Source organism: Anser anser, assembly GCF_964211835.1.
Source record: "Anser anser genome assembly, contig: HAP1_SCAFFOLD_68, whole genome shotgun sequence".
Lineage (NCBI taxonomy): Eukaryota > Metazoa > Chordata > Aves > Anseriformes > Anatidae > Anser > Anser anser.
In genome coordinates this window covers 31,069-46,502 of record NW_028153654.1, presented here as the reverse complement: position 1 = coordinate 46,502, position 15,434 = coordinate 31,069, and the positions used below count along the sequence as shown (strand labels likewise).

The following is a 15,434-nucleotide window of genomic DNA, read 5'->3' as shown; positions in this document are numbered from 1 at the left end:
GGGACTCTCCTGCAGTAACTGGGTCAATTAAGGGTTGGTTTAAGTGCCTCCTGGTTTTTAAAATTGCTCCCCTGAGCTGCTGGCTCTGCTGCCTGCTACAGCAAATGTTCGGGTGCCATCAGCGTCGCACTTGGGCGTGGGCAATGACCCTGCGGAGGAGAGCTGAGACTCGCGTGTATTGTGTACCCTGCCGCCAGTGATCGTTTTCCCCTAGCAGATCTATTTTGAATCATTTCCCTAAATTTTAGAGGAACTTTAGGCTCTTTGTGCTATGATTTGTGAAGCTGTAGGGGCCCTCAGGCATTTGCTGCTGGCAGAGGAAAACCGCTTATCGAATTTGTTGTAAATACTTTCTGTTTGGACAACAACGCCTGTGTGTGTGTGTGTGTGTGTGTGTGTGTGTGTGTGTGCGTGCTTTGACGACCCCCTGCGACGCCCCAGCTCCGCGAGGGAAGCTTTGAAGCGGCTCTGGGAAAACCTCTGCGGAAGAAACCGCTGCTAGTGACTTGCGGAAAAGGGACTCCACAATCAGTGAGATTGTAAAGTAGGTATGTTTATTCAGCGCTGGGCAGCACGGGAGGTCGTGGGCATGAAGATTGATGACTCTTCCTCGTCACCGCTAGTTGACCTCTTGTCTTTGCACAGACTCAGTTGCTCCTTGGCTCTTGTCCATCTGCAGGACCAGTTTCTCCCAGTTTCTTAAGACAGGCTCACTCTCTTATTAGGAGACTGACCTTGGTAAGGGGCCCAAGGCTTCTTGCTTTAGTTAATTGGCACAATGCACCATAGTTAGCAAAGACGCTAAGTAGCATCCTAGTTTAACGCCGTCAGCGCTCTATCTCTACTTGATAAGATTCTCCTAACTCCCTCTCTCACTGGAGCCCACGCAGCCCTCCGTCCTGCCGAAGGACTTCACGGGGACTTCTGCCGGCTCCGGGTGCCCGCACACAGACAGAAATGGCTTTGAGAGAAAACAATCAGGAGGAGGAGAGCTCAGAGACTGCGGCCGGCTTCGGCCACCTTCCCCTCGCTTTCCCTCTCCGTGTTCAAACCGAGCACTGTTCTGCCATCAATAAAGCTGGCGCAGGGGCTAAGGGATTTGAAGGGCCTGCTTGTACACCTAAGGGATTTGAGGGATTGCTTGTACACCTTTGGGGACTGCCTCTTTGGGGGGGGGGGGGGTGTTAGGAGCTGCTTGTATACTTTTTTAGGCATTCCTCTGAGAGGGGGTTGGGAGCTTCGTGTATACTGGGGGGGGAGGGCCTCCCTCGAGGTGGAAGCGGGGGGGGTTGGAGCATTTCTACACTGTAGGGGCCTGCCTGTACACTTTTGGGGCCTGCCTTGGAGGGGTTGGGAACTGCTTGTACACCTTTGGGGCCTGCGTCTGCGCGGGGCGGGGGGGGTTGGGGGGTTGGAGCTGGTTTTAACCTTTCGGGCTTGCATCTGGAGGGGGTTGGGGCCTGCCTTTGGGGGGGTGGTTGTGAGCTGCTTGTATACTGTAGGGGCCTGCTTGTACACCTTTGGGGCCTGCGTCTGGGGGGGGGTGGGAGCTGCTTGTACACTGTTAGGGCCTGCCTTGGGGGAGGGGTTGAGGCATGTGCCTTGGGGGCATGGGGTTGGGAGCTGCTTCTACGCTGTCGGGGTCTGGGTCTTGGGGGGTTGGGGCTGTTTGTACACCTTTGGGGCGTGCCTCTGGGGAGGATGGGGAGTTGCTTGTACACCTTTGGGGCCTGTGTCCGGGGGGGGGTTGGGGCCTGTGCCGGGGGGGTTGGGAGCTGCTTGTACGCTCTAGGGTCCTCTGGCAGGCTTTGGGGCCTCCCTTTGAGGGGGGCAGTTGGGAGCTGGTTGTACACCTTTGGGGCCTGAGTCTGGGGTGTGGGGGCTGGGGCTGAGGCCTGGGGCCTGGGGCATGCATCTGGGTGGTGGGGGGGGGGGGTCCAGTTCATGGGGGGGGTGGGTTGGGAGCTGCTTGTGGACAGTTGGGGTCTGCATCCGGGTGTGGCTGGGGCCCGCTTGTAGACTTCTGCAGCCTGTGTCTGGTGTTTGGGGGCTTTTCTGTAGTGTTTGGGGATCGCATTTTGGCTTTGGGATGTGTCTAGAGCTTCTGGGGCCTAGCTGTAGTGCTTGGGGCCTGCGTCTGGGGCTTTTCTGTAGCATTTTGGTAGCGTGTTTGTGATTTGGGGTCTGTATCCAGGGTTTTGCCTTTTTTGTAGTTTTCAGCTTTGTGTCTGTTTCTTTGTTGGTTGCCTGGGGTTTGGGGTTTGGATCATTAGTCAGTGTCATTAGCGTCGGGGGGTTGATATGAAGGGTTAGGGTTGTGGTTAGAGTTGTTAGGGTTAAAGAGAATAAGGATTTTAGGGTAAGGGGATCAAGGTTGTGGGAATAAAAATGTTTTTGCACAGAGTTACATCGTTTAGAGGGAAGGAAGGTGGTATTGATATATGCTTGCAGTGATAAGAAAGCTTAACAGACAACCTTGTAAAATGCAGACAACCAGAATCCTTAGAGCAATTGGGTGGAAATCACGGTGTAAGAAACATTACCACCTCAAAGAGGAAAACAGTCAAGAAAAAAAATAAAATTGACTAGTAACAGGCCAGCAGCTGTGTATTTTCTGTGAAGCACTGGATAGATTGTGAACATGGATTACCCAGTCAATGGGGAAACTGGGGAGGGTCCTGGTCACCGAGAGGAAAAAAAAAATTATATAAACTGTGTTATGGAACTAGTAGGTGGCTTGTGGGACGCCTGCCATTGCAATCGTGAATAAAAATGCTACCTCACTGAGATACTTGCCTGAGCCTATGGTATTGGTTACAGAGTGTTTCTAATAAGGTGTTAGGGTTTTAAGGTTTCAGGGCTAAGGCACTAGGGTTGGGTTTCAGGGTTAGGGTTTCCAGGGTTTAGGGTTAGGATTTTAAGGTTGTTAGGGTTGGAGTTATAAGGGTTAGGGTTTGGGGGTTAGTGTGTTAAGGTTTTAAAGTATTTTGTGGTTTTAGTGTTGATAGGGTTTTTAGGGTTAGGGTCTTAGGGTTTTAGTTATGGTCAGGTATTTAGGGTTAGGGTTTTAAGGTCTTATTTTTTTTTTTTTAAGGTTAGGGTCTCCAGCGTTAGGGCTTTGAGAATCTTTACGTTTTGGGTTAGGGTTTAGAGGGTCTTAATTTTTAGGGTTAGGGCTTTTAGGCGTAGGTCTAGTGTGGTAAATTTTATCGGGTTAGGACTGTAAGGGTTTTTAGGGTTAGGGTTTCTAGGGTTTTTTGGGGTAGGGGTTAGGGTTAGATCCGTGGGAGCCGTAGTGTTAGGGGTCAGGGTTCTTAGGGGTAAGGCCCAATATTAGGGTGGAAGGCCAAACTAAGGGGGGAGCCCCCCCCAAAATTGAAGGGTCGAAGCCCCAATTTAGGGGAAGAAACGTCAAAATTGTGGGGTCCCCCAAAATTGGGCGGAAGAGCTCTTAATATTGGGGGAAACCCAAAAAAGGAGGGTGGGGGACTCTAAAATTGGGGGGACCCCCCCAAATTGGTTGTGTCCCCCCCCAAATTGGTTGTGTCCCCCCCAAAATTGGTTGTGTCCCCCCCAATTAGGGGAGGAACCCCCAAAATTGGGTGGGCGAACCCCCATATTGGGGGGGCAGAACACTTAAATGGAAGTGTGAAATTCCAGAATTGAATGTGGACCCCCCAGAACAGTCTTCAGGGGTTTAGTGTGGTAAATTTTATCGGGTTAGGGCTGTAAGGGTTTTTAGGGTTAGGGTTTCTAGGGTTTGTTGGGGTAGGGGTTAGGGTTAGATCCGTGGTTGCCATAGGCTTAGGGGTCAAGGTTCTTAGGGGTTAGGCCTAATATTAGGGCGGAAGGCCAAAATAAGAGGGTGGGAGCCCCCCCCAAAATTGAAGGGTTGAAGCCCCAAGTTAGGGGAAGGAACGGCCAAATTGTGGGGTCCCCCAAAATTGGGCGGAAGAACTTTTAATATTAGGGGGGAACCCAAAAAAGGAGGGTGGGGGACTCTAAAATCGGTTGTGTCCCCCCCAAATTAGGGGAGGAACCCCCAAAATTGGGTGGGAGAACCCCCAAATTGGGGGGAAGAAGACTTAAATGGAAGTGTGAAATTCCAGAATTGAATGTGGACCCCCCAGAACAGTCTTCAGGGGTTTAGTGTGGTAAATTTTATCGGGTTAGGGCTGCAAGGGTTTTTAGGGTTAGGGTTTCTAGGGTTTGTTGGGGTAGGGGTTAGGGTTAGATCCGTGGTTGCCATAGGCTTAGGGGTCAAGGTTCTTAGGGGTTAGGCCTAATATTAGGGCGGAAGGCCAAAATAAGAGGGGGGGAGCCCCCCCCAAAATCGAAGGGTTGAAGCCCAAAGTTAGGGGAAGGAACGGCCAAATTGTGGGGTCCCCCAAAATTGGGCAGAAGAACTCTTTAATATTAGGGGGGAACCCAAAAAAGGAGGGTGGGGGACTCTACAATTGGGGGGGACCCCCAAAATTGGTCGGGTCCCCCCAAATTAGGGGAGGAACCCCCAAAATTGGGTGGGTGAACCCCCAAATTGGGGGGAAGAAGACTTAAATGGAAGTGTGAAATTCCAGAATTGAATGTGGACCCCCCCCAGACCTGGGGAGGAATCCCCAAACTTGGGGGGGACCCCCAAAATTGGGGTTAAAGCCCCAGATCCCGGGGAGCTAAGCCCCAAATTAAGGGAAGGAACCTCAAACATGTGGTGAGAACCCCAGCGTTGGGGGAAAGAACCTTAATATTAGGGTGGCAGGCCAAGAAAGGATGGTGGGGGCCTCCAAAATTGTGGGGGGCTTGGAATTGGGGGGAATCCCCAAAATGGAGGGGGAACCCCAAAAGTGGGGGGGGGGCGAAGCACCAAATTAGGGGAAGGAACCCCAAAATTGCGGGGAAGAACTCTGAAATGGAGAGCTGAAAACCCGAAATTGAGGGGAAACCCCCCAAAACGGCGGGAAAACCCTCCATAAACACGAAACCGGTAATGTAACAGAGCAAAAAATGGCGTCCTACGGCAAGGTGCGAGGCTCAATTTTCTGAGGGGTGCTGGGAAATGTAGTTCTTGGCCACCGGGTTTCCGGGAGTCCATATTGTTTTCCCAGAGCATGCCGGGAGATGTAGTTCTCGGACACTGGGCTTCCGGGAGGCCATGTTGGTTTCCCATCTTTGCTAGACTCCGGGTGCTCTGGCTTCACAGAGAAACCCCCAAACTGAAAAATGTACCTGCTAATATATTGGGCTCTAAATGTAGCCCTGGGTTAATTGAATAACAATCCCTGGGTAAGATTGAAGTGCAGGAGGGGTTGGCTACGGTTTTAAGAGCCGGTTTGCAGAAAAGGGATTTCCCGTTAAGAAATGGCATATACTGATTGTTCTCTTCCTTGCTCTGCCAAGACCTCAAGCACATCTTGGAAGCCAGGCAGAATCCGTGGAGCCAATGGAGTTCTCAAGCTCGACTTCAGCTTCTTCCCAGCTAGAAGAAGCAAGGACACGCCGGCTGAGTTCCACAGGCAACGCGCCCGTATCTGTAGACGAGGATTTAGAGATGCTACTTTGGGAACTCTCAGACGGCATACTGGAAGCCGAGCTCGACTTGGACCCAGGGAAGGATGAGGATGACCTCCTCCTTGAGCTTTCCAAGATGATTGATGATTGAACTGCATAGTCCTATGGTATATTAAAAAAAAAAAAAAAAAAAAAAAAAAAAAAAAAAACAACTCTTCTTCTTGTTGGATACCCTGAGGTGATCCTTTTTCTAACTGAGGCTTTGCAATGAGACTTAAAGCACAGTTGGAACTGGTAGAAATTGGCAGGATCTGCACTCAGTTGTCCTAAGTTTTCCTGCTGGTCAGAGTTAAGGTCTTGTGCATAGTTCCGTAAGTATAGGTGGCTACCTTTGATATCAAGAGGACAAAACACTTGTTTCTTTTGGCACAGAAAGATGTCCATCGGCACGCTGTGGTGGCTGTGAATTGACGTAGTGATGGAGCGATGCTCTGAAGGCTTAAACGGAAAGCTTCTTCCTTCCGCCCCCCCTTGGCACAGCTCGATGTTGGGCACATTGTGAAGCCTGGGTGTTCTGATTTCTCGGACAGTTGATACCCAAATCCCGGAGTTACTATGTCAACTCTTGACTTTTATTTGTGTATGCCATTGTTTTGACTGTAATCTTTTCAGATGATGAAGCTGTAAGGGCGGGAGGGAGCAAAATAATTATTCTAGCGTTGTGGACCAAACATGCTGCCAGGAGTGGTGGTGGTGGGGTCAGCCCACCCGGCCTTACTTTCAATTATCAGGGATGATAAAATGGTGTGAAAAGCAGCAGCTCTGCGATACGGCTACGCTACCCCCACTCCCTTCTCTTGTGCTGTACCAAAGTTCCCCCAAGCTTTGGTTGGTGCTTTTTGCTGGTGACAGTAGGACTCCAGGGCGAGTAGTCGGGACTCTCCTGCAGTAACTGGGTCAATTAAGGGTTGGTTTAAGTGCCTCCTGGTTATTAAAATTGCTCCCCTGAGCTGCTGGCTCTGCTGCCTGCTACAGCAAATGTTCGGGTGCCATCAGCGTCGCACTTGGGCGTGGGCACTGACCCTGCGGAGGAGAGCTGAGACTCGCGTGTATTGTGTACCCTGCCGCCAGTGATCGTTTTCCCCTAGCAGATCTATTTTGAATCATTTCCCTAAATTTTAGAGGAACTTTAGGCTCTTTGTGCTATGATTTGTGAAGCTGTAGGGGCCCTCAGGCATTTGCTGCTGGCAGAGGAAAACCGCTTATCGAATTTGTTGTAAATACTTTCTGTTTGGACAACAACGCCTGTGTGTGTGTGTGTGTGTGTGTGTGTGTGTGTGTGTGTGTGTGTGTGCGTGCTTTGACGACCCCCTGCGACGCCCCAGCTCCGCGAGGGAAGCTTTGAAGCGGCTCTGGGAAAACCTCTGCGGAAGAAACCGCTGCTAGTGACTTGCGGAAAAGGGACTCCACAATCAGTGAGATTGTAAAGTAGGTATGTTTATTCAGCGCTGGGCAGCACGGGAGGTCGTGGGCATGAAGATTGATGACTCTTCCTCGTCACCGCTAGTTGACCTCTTGTCTTTGCACAGACTCAGTTGCTCCTTGGCTCTTGTCCATCTGCAGGACCAGTTTCTCCCAGTTTCTTAAGACAGGCTCACTCTCTTTTTAGGAGACTGACCTTGGTAAGGGGCCCAAGGCTTCTTGCTTTAGTTAATTGGCACAATGCACCATAGTTAGCAAAGACGCTAAGTAGCATCCTAGTTTAACGCCGTCAGCGCTCTATCTCTACTTGATAAGATTCTCCTAACTCCCTCTCTCACTGGAGCCCACGCAGCCCTCCGTCCTGCCGAAGGACTTCACGGGGACTTCTGCCGGCTCCGGGTGCCCGCACACAGACAGAAATGGCTTTGAGAGAAAACAATCAGGAGGAGGAGAGCTCAGAGACTGCGGCCGGCTTCGGCCACCTTCCCCTCGCTTTCCCTCTCCGTGTTCAAACCGAGCACTGTTCTGCCATCAATAAAGCTGGCGCAGGGGCTAAGGGATTTGAAGGGCCTGCTTGTACACCTAAGGGATTTGAGGGATTGCTTGTACACCTTTGGGGACTGCCTCTTTGGGGGGGGGGGGGGGGTGTTAGGAGCTGCTTGTATACTTTTTTAGGCATTCCTCTGAGAGGGGGTTGGGAGCTTCGTGTATACTGGGGGGGGAGGGCCTCCCTCGAGGTGGAAGCGGGGGGGGTTGGAGCGTTTCTACACTGTAGGGGCCTGCCTGTACACTTTTGGGGCCTGCCTTGGAGGGGTTGGGAACTGCTTGTACACCTTTGGGGCCTGCGTCTGCGCGGGGCGGGGGGGGGGGGGGGGTGGTTGGAGCTGGTTTTAACCTTTCGGGCTTGCATCTGGAGGGGGTTGGGGCCTGCCTTTGGGGGGGTGGTTGTGAGCTGCTTGTATACTGTAGGGGCCTGCTTGTACACCTTTGGGGCCTGCGTCTGGGGGGGGGTGGGAGCTGCTTGTACACTGTTAGGGCCTGCCTTGGGGGAGGGGTTGAGGCATGTGCCTTGGGGGCATGGGGTTGGGAGCTGCTTCTACGCTGTAGGGGTCTGGGTCTTGGGGGGTTGGGGCTGTTTGTACACCTTTGGGGCGTGCCTCTGGGGAGGATGGGGAGTTGCTTGTACACCTTTGGGGCCTGTGTCCGGGGGGGGGTTGGGGCCTGTGCCGGGGGGGTTGGGAGCTGCTTGTACGCTCTAGGGTCCTCTGGCAGGCTTTGGGGCCTCCCTTTGAGGGGGGCAGTTGGGAGCTGGTTGTACACCTTTGGGGCCTGAGTCTGGGGTGTGGGGGCTGGGGCTGAGGCCTGGGGCCTGGGGCATGCATCTGGGTGGTGGTGGTGGGGGGTCCAGTTCATGGGGGGGGTGGGTTGGGAGCTGCTTGTGGACAGTTGGGGTCTGCATCCGGGTGTGGCTGGGGCCCGCTTGTAGACTTCTGCAGCCTGTGTCTGGTGTTTGGGGGCTTTTCTGTAGTGTTTGGGGATCGCATTTTGGCTTTGGGATGTGTCTAGAGCTTCTGGGGCCTAGCTGTAGTGCTTGGGGCCTGCGTCTGGGGCTTTTCTGTAGCATTTTGGTAGCGTGTTTGTGATTTGGGGTCTGTATCCAGGGTTTTGCCTTTTTTGTAGTTTTCAGCTTTGTGTCTGTTTCTTTGTTGGTTGCCTGGGGTTTGGGGTTTGGATCATTAGTCAGTGTCATTAGCGTCGGGGGGTTGATATGAAGGGTTAGGGTTGTGGTTAGAGTTGTTACGGTTAAAGAGAATAAGGATTTTAGGGTAAGGGGATCAAGGTTGTGGGAATAAAAATGTTTTTGCACAGAGTTACATCGTTTAGAGGGAAGGAAGGTGGTATTGATATATGCTTGCAGTGATAAGAAAGCTTAACAGACAACCTTGTAAAATGCAGACAACCAGAATCCTTAGAGCAATTGGGTGGAAATCACGGTGTAAGAAACATTACCACCTCAAAGAGGAAAACAGTCAAGAAAAAAAATAAAATTGACTAGTAACAGGCCAGCAGCTGTGTATTTTCTGTGAAGCACTGGATAGATTGTGAACATGGATTACCCAGTCAATGGGGAAACTGGGGAGGGTCCTGGTCACCGAGAGGAAAAAAAAAATTATATAAACTGTGTTATGGAACTAGTAGGTGGCTTGTGGGACGCCTGCCATTGCAATCGTGAATAAAAATGCTACCTCACTGAGATACTTGCCTGAGCCTATGGTATTGGTTACAGAGTGTTTCTAATAAGGTGTTAGGGTTTTAAGGTTTCAGGGCTAAGGCACTAGGGTTGGGTTTCAGGGTTAGGGTTTCCAGGGTTTAGGGTTAGGATTTTAAGGTTGTTAGGGTTGGAGTTATAAGGGTTAGGGTTTGGGGGTTAGTGTGTTAAGGTTTTAAAGTATTTTGTGGTTTTAGTGTTGATAGGGTTTTTAGGGTTAGGGTCTTAGGGTTTTAGTTATGGTCAGGTATTTAGGGTTAGGGTTTTAAGGTCTTATTTTTTTTTTTTTAAGGTTAGGGTCTCCAGCGTTAGGGCTTTGAGAATCTTTACGTTTTGGGTTAGGGTTTAGAGGGTCTTAATTTTTAGGGTTAGGGCTTTTAGGCGTAGGTCTAGTGTGGTAAATTTTATCGGGTTAGGACTGTAAGGGTTTTTAGGGTTAGGGTTTCTAGGGTTTTTTGGGGTAGGGGTTAGGGTTAGATCCGTGGGAGCCGTAGTGTTAGGGGTCAGGGTTCTTAGGGGTAAGGCCCAATATTAGGGTGGAAGGCCAAACTAAGGGGGGAGCCCCCCCCAAAATTGAAGGGTCGAAGCCCCAATTTAGGGGAAGAAACGTCAAAATTGTGGGGTCCCCCAAAATTGGGCGGAAGAGCTCTTAATATTGGGGGAAACCCAAAAAAGGAGGGTGGAGGACTCTAAAATTGGGGGGACCCCCCCAAATTGGTTGTGTCCCCCCCCAAATTGGTTGTGTCCCCCCCAATTAGGGGAGGAACCCCCAAAATTGGGTGGGCGAACCCCCATATTGGGGGGGCAGAACACTTAAATGGAAGTGTGAAATTCCAGAATTGAATGTGGACCCCCCAGAACAGTCTTCAGGGGTTTAGTGTGGTAAATTTTATCGGGTTAGGGCTGTAAGGGTTTTTAGGGTTAGGGTTTCTAGGGTTTGTTGGGGTAGGGGTTAGGGTTAGATCCGTGGTTGCCATAGGCTTAGGGGTCAAGGTTCTTAGGGGTTAGGCCTAATATTAGGGCGGAAGGCCAAAATAAGAGGGTGGGAGCCCCCCCCAAAATTGAAGGGTTGAAGCCCCAAGTTAGGGGAAGGAACGGCCAAATTGTGGGGTCCCCCAAAATTGGGCGGAAGAACTTTTAATATTAGGGGGGAACCCAAAAAAGGAGGGTGGGGGACTCTAAAATCGGTTGTGTCCCCCCCAAATTAGGGGAGGAACCCCCAAAATTGGGTGGGAGAACCCCCAAATTGGGGGGAAGAAGACTTAAATGGAAGTGTGAAATTCCAGAATTGAATGTGGACCCCCCAGAACAGTCTTCAGGGGTTTAGTGTGGTAAATTTTATCGGGTTAGGGCTGCAAGGGTTTTTAGGGTTAGGGTTTCTAGGGTTTGTTGGGGTAGGGGTTAGGGTTAGATCCGTGGTTGCCATAGGCTTAGGGGTCAAGGTTCTTAGGGGTTAGGCCTAATATTAGGGCGGAAGGCCAAAATAAGAGGGGGGGAGCCCCCCCCAAAATCGAAGGGTTGAAGCCCAAAGTTAGGGGAAGGAACGGCCAAATTGTGGGGTCCCCCAAAATTGGGCAGAAGAACTCTTTAATATTAGGGGGGAACCCAAAAAAGGAGGGTGGGGGACTCTACAATTGGGGGGGACCCCCAAAATTGGTCGGGTCCCCCCAAATTAGGGGAGGAACCCCCAAAATTGGGTGGGTGAACCCCCAAATTGGGGGGAAGAAGACTTAAATGGAAGTGTGAAATTCCAGAATTGAATGTGGACCCCCCCCAGACCTGGGGAGGAATCCCCAAACTTGGGGGGGACCCCCAAAATTGGGGTTAAAGCCCCAGATCCCGGGGAGCTAAGCCCCAAATTAAGGGAAGGAACCTCAAACATGTGGTGAGAACCCCAGCGTTGGGGGAAAGAACCTTAATATTAGGGTGGCAGGCCAAGAAAGGATGGTGGGGGCCTCCAAAATTGTGGGGGGCTTGGAATTGGGGGGAATCCCCAAAATGGAGGGGGAACCCCAAAAGTGGGGGGGGGGCGAAGCACCAAATTAGGGGAAGGAACCCCAAAATTGCGGGGAAGAACTCTGAAATGGAGAGCTGAAAACCCGAAATTGAGGGGAAACCCCCCAAAACGGCGGGAAAACCCTCCATAAACACGAAACCGGTAATGTAACAGAGCAAAAAATGGCGTCCTACGGCAAGGTGCGAGGCTCAATTTTCTGGGGAGTGCTGGGAAATGTAGTTCTTGGCCACCGGGTTTCCGGGAGTCCATATTGTTTTCCCAGAGCATGCCGGGAGATGTAGTTCTCGGACACTGGGCTTCCGGGAGGCCATGTTGGTTTCCCATCTTTGCTAGACTCCGGGTGCTCTGGCTTCACAGAGAAACCCCCAAACTGAAAAATGTACCTGCTAATATATTGGGCTCTAAATGTAGCCCTGGGTTAATTGAATAACAATCCCTGGGTAAGATTGAAGTGCAGGAGGGGTTGGCTACGGTTTTAAGAGCCGGTTTGCAGAAAAGGGATTTCCCGTTAAGAAATGGCATATACTGATTGTTCTCTTCCTTGCTCTGCCAAGACCTCAAGCACATCTTGGAAGCCAGGCAGAATCCGTGGAGCCAATGGAGTTCTCAAGCTCGACTTCAGCTTCTTCCCAGCTAGAAGAAGCAAGGACACGCCGGCTGAGTTCCACAGGCAACGCGCCCGTATCTGTAGACGAGGATTTAGAGATGCTACTTTGGGAACTCTCAGACGGCATACTGGAAGCCGAGCTCGACTTGGACCCAGGGAAGGATGAGGATGACCTCCTCCTTGAGCTTTCCAAGATGATTGATGATTGAACTGCATAGTCCTATGGTATATTAAAAAAAAAAAAAAAAAAAAAAAAAAAAAAACAACTCTTCTTCTTGTTGGATACCCTGAGGTGATCCTTTTTCTAACTGAGGCTTTGCAATGAGACTTAAAGCACAGTTGGAACTGGTAGAAATTGGCAGGATCTGCACTCAGTTGTCCTAAGTTTTCCTGCTGGTCAGAGTTAAGGTCTTGTGCATAGTTCCGTAAGTATAGGTGGCTACCTTTGATATCAAGAGGACAAAACACTTGTTTCTTTTGGCACAGAAAGATGTCCATCGGCACGCTGTGGTGGCTGTGAATTGACGTAGTGATGGAGCGATGCTCTGAAGGCTTAAACGGAAAGCTTCTTCCTTCCGCCCCCCCTTGGCACAGCTCGATGTTGGGCACATTGTGAAGCCTGGGTGTTCTGATTTCTCGGACAGTTGATACCCAAATCCCGGAGTTACTATGTCAACTCTTGACTTTTATTTGTGTATGCCATTGTTTTGACTGTAATCTTTTCAGATGATGAAGCTGTAAGGGCGGGAGGGAGCAAAATAATTATTCTAGCGTTGTGGACCAAACATGCTGCCAGGAGTGGTGGTGGTGGGGTCAGCCCACCCGGCCTTACTTTCAATTATCAGGGATGATAAAATGGTGTGAAAAGCAGCAGCTCTGCGATACGGCTACGCTACCCCCACTCCCTTCTCTTGTGCTGTACCAAAGTTCCCCCAAGCTTTGGTTGGTGCTTTTTGCTGGTGACAGTAGGACTCCAGGGCGAGTAGTCGGGACTCTCCTGCAGTAACTGGGTCAATTAAGGGTTGGTTTAAGTGCCTCCTGGTTATTAAAATTGCTCCCCTGAGCTGCTGGCTCTGCTGCCTGCTACAGCAAATGTTCGGGTGCCATCAGCGTCGCACTTGGGCGTGGGCACTGACCCTGCGGAGGAGAGCTGAGACTCGCGTGTATTGTGTACCCTGCCGCCAGTGATCGTTTTCCCCTAGCAGATCTATTTTGAATCATTTCCCTAAATTTTAGAGGAACTTTAGGCTCTTTGTGCTATGATTTGTGAAGCTGTAGGGGCCCTCAGGCATTTGCTGCTGGCAGAGGAAAACCGCTTATCGAATTTGTTGTAAATACTTTCTGTTTGGACAACAACGCCTGTGTGTGTGTGTGTGTGTGTGTGTGTGTGTGTGTGTGTGCGTGCTTTGACGACCCCCTGCGACGCCCCAGCTCCGCGAGGGAACCTTTGAAGCGGCTCTGGGAAAACCTCTGCGGAAGAAACCGCTGCTAGTGACTTGCGGAAAAGGGACTCCACAATCAGTGAGATTGTAAAGTAGGTATGTTTATTCAGCGCTGGGCAGCACGGGAGGTCGTGGGCATGAAGATTGATGACTCTTCCTCGTCACCGCTAGTTGACCTCTTGTCTTTGCACAGACTCAGTTGCTCCTTGGCTCTTGTCCATCTGCAGGACCAGTTTCTCCCAGTTTCTTAAGACAGGCTCACTCTCTTATTAGGAGACTGACCTTGGTAAGGGGCCCAAGGCTTCTTGCTTTAGTTAATTGGCACAATGCACCATAGTTAGCAAAGACGCTAAGTAGCATCCTAGTTTAACGCCGTCAGCGCTCTATCTCTACTTGATAAGATTCTCCTAACTCCCTCTCTCACTGGAGCCCACGCAGCCCTCCGTCCTGCCGAAGGACTTCACGGGGACTTCTGCCGGCTCCGGGTGCCCGCACACAGACAGAAATGGCTTTGAGAGAAAACAATCAGGAGGAGGAGAGCTCAGAGACTGCGGCCGGCTTCGGCCACCTTCCCCTCGCTTTCCCTCTCCGTGTTCAAACCGAGCACTGTTCTGCCATCAATAAAGCTGGCGCAGGGGCTAAGGGATTTGAAGGGCCTGCTTGTACACCTAAGGGATTTGAGGGATTGCTTGTACACCTTTGGGGACTGCCTCTTTGGGGGGGGGGGGGGGTGTTAGGAGCTGCTTGTATACTTTTTTAGGCATTCCTCTGAGAGGGGGTTGGGAGCTTCGTGTATACTGGGGGGGGAGGGCCTCCCTCGAGGTGGAAGCGGGGGGGGTTGGAGCGTTTCTACACTGTAGGGGCCTGCCTGTACACTTTTGGGGCCTGCCTTGGAGGGGTTGGGAACTGCTTGTACACCTTTGGGGCCTGCGTCTGCGCGGGGCGGGGGGGGTTGGGGGGTTGGAGCTGGTTTTAACCTTTCGGGCTTGCATCTGGAGGGGGTTGGGGCCTGCCTTTGGGGGGGTGGTTGTGAGCTGCTTGTATACTGTAGGGGCCTGCTTGTACACCTTTGGGGCCTGCGTCTGGGGGGGGGTGGGAGCTGCTTGTACACTGTTAGGGCCTGCCTTGGGGGAGGGGTTGAGGCATGTGCCTTGGGGGCATGGGGTTGGGAGCTGCTTCTACGCTGTAGGGGTCTGGGTCTTGGGGGGTTGGGGCTGTTTGTACACCTTTGGGGCGTGCCTCTGGGGAGGATGGGGAGTTGCTTGTACACCTTTGGGGCCTGTGTCCGGGGGGGGGTTGGGGCCTGTGCCGGGGGGGTTGGGAGCTGCTTGTACGCTCTAGGGTCCTCTGGCAGGCTTTGGGGCCTCCCTTTGAGGGGGGCAGTTGGGAGCTGGTTGTACACCTTTGGGGCCTGAGTCTGGGGTGTGGGGGCTGGGGCTGAGGCCTGGGGCCTGGGGCATGCATCTGGGTGGTGGTGGGGGGGGGTCCAGTTCATGGGGGGGGTGGGTTGGGAGCTGCTTGTGGACAGTTGGGGTCTGCATCCGGGTGTGGCTGGGGCCCGCTTGTAGACTTCTGCAGCCTGTGTCTGGTGTTTGGGGGCTTTTCTGTAGTGTTTGGGGATCGCATTTTGGCTTTGGGATGTGTCTAGAGCTTCTGGGGCCTAGCTGTAGTGCTTGGGGCCTGCGTCTGGGGCTTTTCTGTAGCATTTTGGTAGCGTGTTTGTGATTTGGGGTCTGTATCCAGGGTTTTGCCTTTTTTGTAGTTTTCAGCTTTGTGTCTGTTTCTTTGTTGGTTGCCTGGGGTTTGGGGTTTGGATCATTAGTCAGTGTCATTAGCGTCGGGGGGTTGATATGAAGGGTTAGGGTTGTGGTTAGAGTTGTTAGGGTTAAAGAGAATAAGGATTTTAGGGTAAGGGGATCAAGGTTGTGGGAATAAAAATGTTTTTGCACAGAGTTACATCGTTTAGAGGGAAGGAAGGTGGTATTGATATATGCTTGCAGTGATAAGAAAGCTTAACAGACAACCTTGTAAAATGCAGACAACCAGAATCCTTAGAGCAATTGGGTGGAAATCACGGTGTAAGAAACATTACCACCTCAAAGAGGAAAACAG

General features: G+C 51.5%; 2 long non-coding RNA genes across 2 annotated transcripts; both read left to right on the top strand.

Moving 5' to 3' along the window:
* Positions 1–3,140: 3,140 nt before the first annotated feature.
* LOC310891674 lies at positions 3,141–5,717 on the top strand. The gene is made up of 2 exons (XR_014577666.1): positions 3,141–5,280; positions 5,395–5,717. It is a non-coding gene; the product is annotated as an uncharacterized lncRNA (long non-coding RNA).
* A 3,877-nt stretch (positions 5,718–9,594) lies between these two features.
* Positions 9,595–12,146, top strand: LOC310891682. The gene is made up of 2 exons (XR_014577672.1): positions 9,595–11,713; positions 11,828–12,146. It is a non-coding gene; the product is annotated as an uncharacterized lncRNA (long non-coding RNA).
* Positions 12,147–15,434: the final 3,288 nt, after the last annotated feature.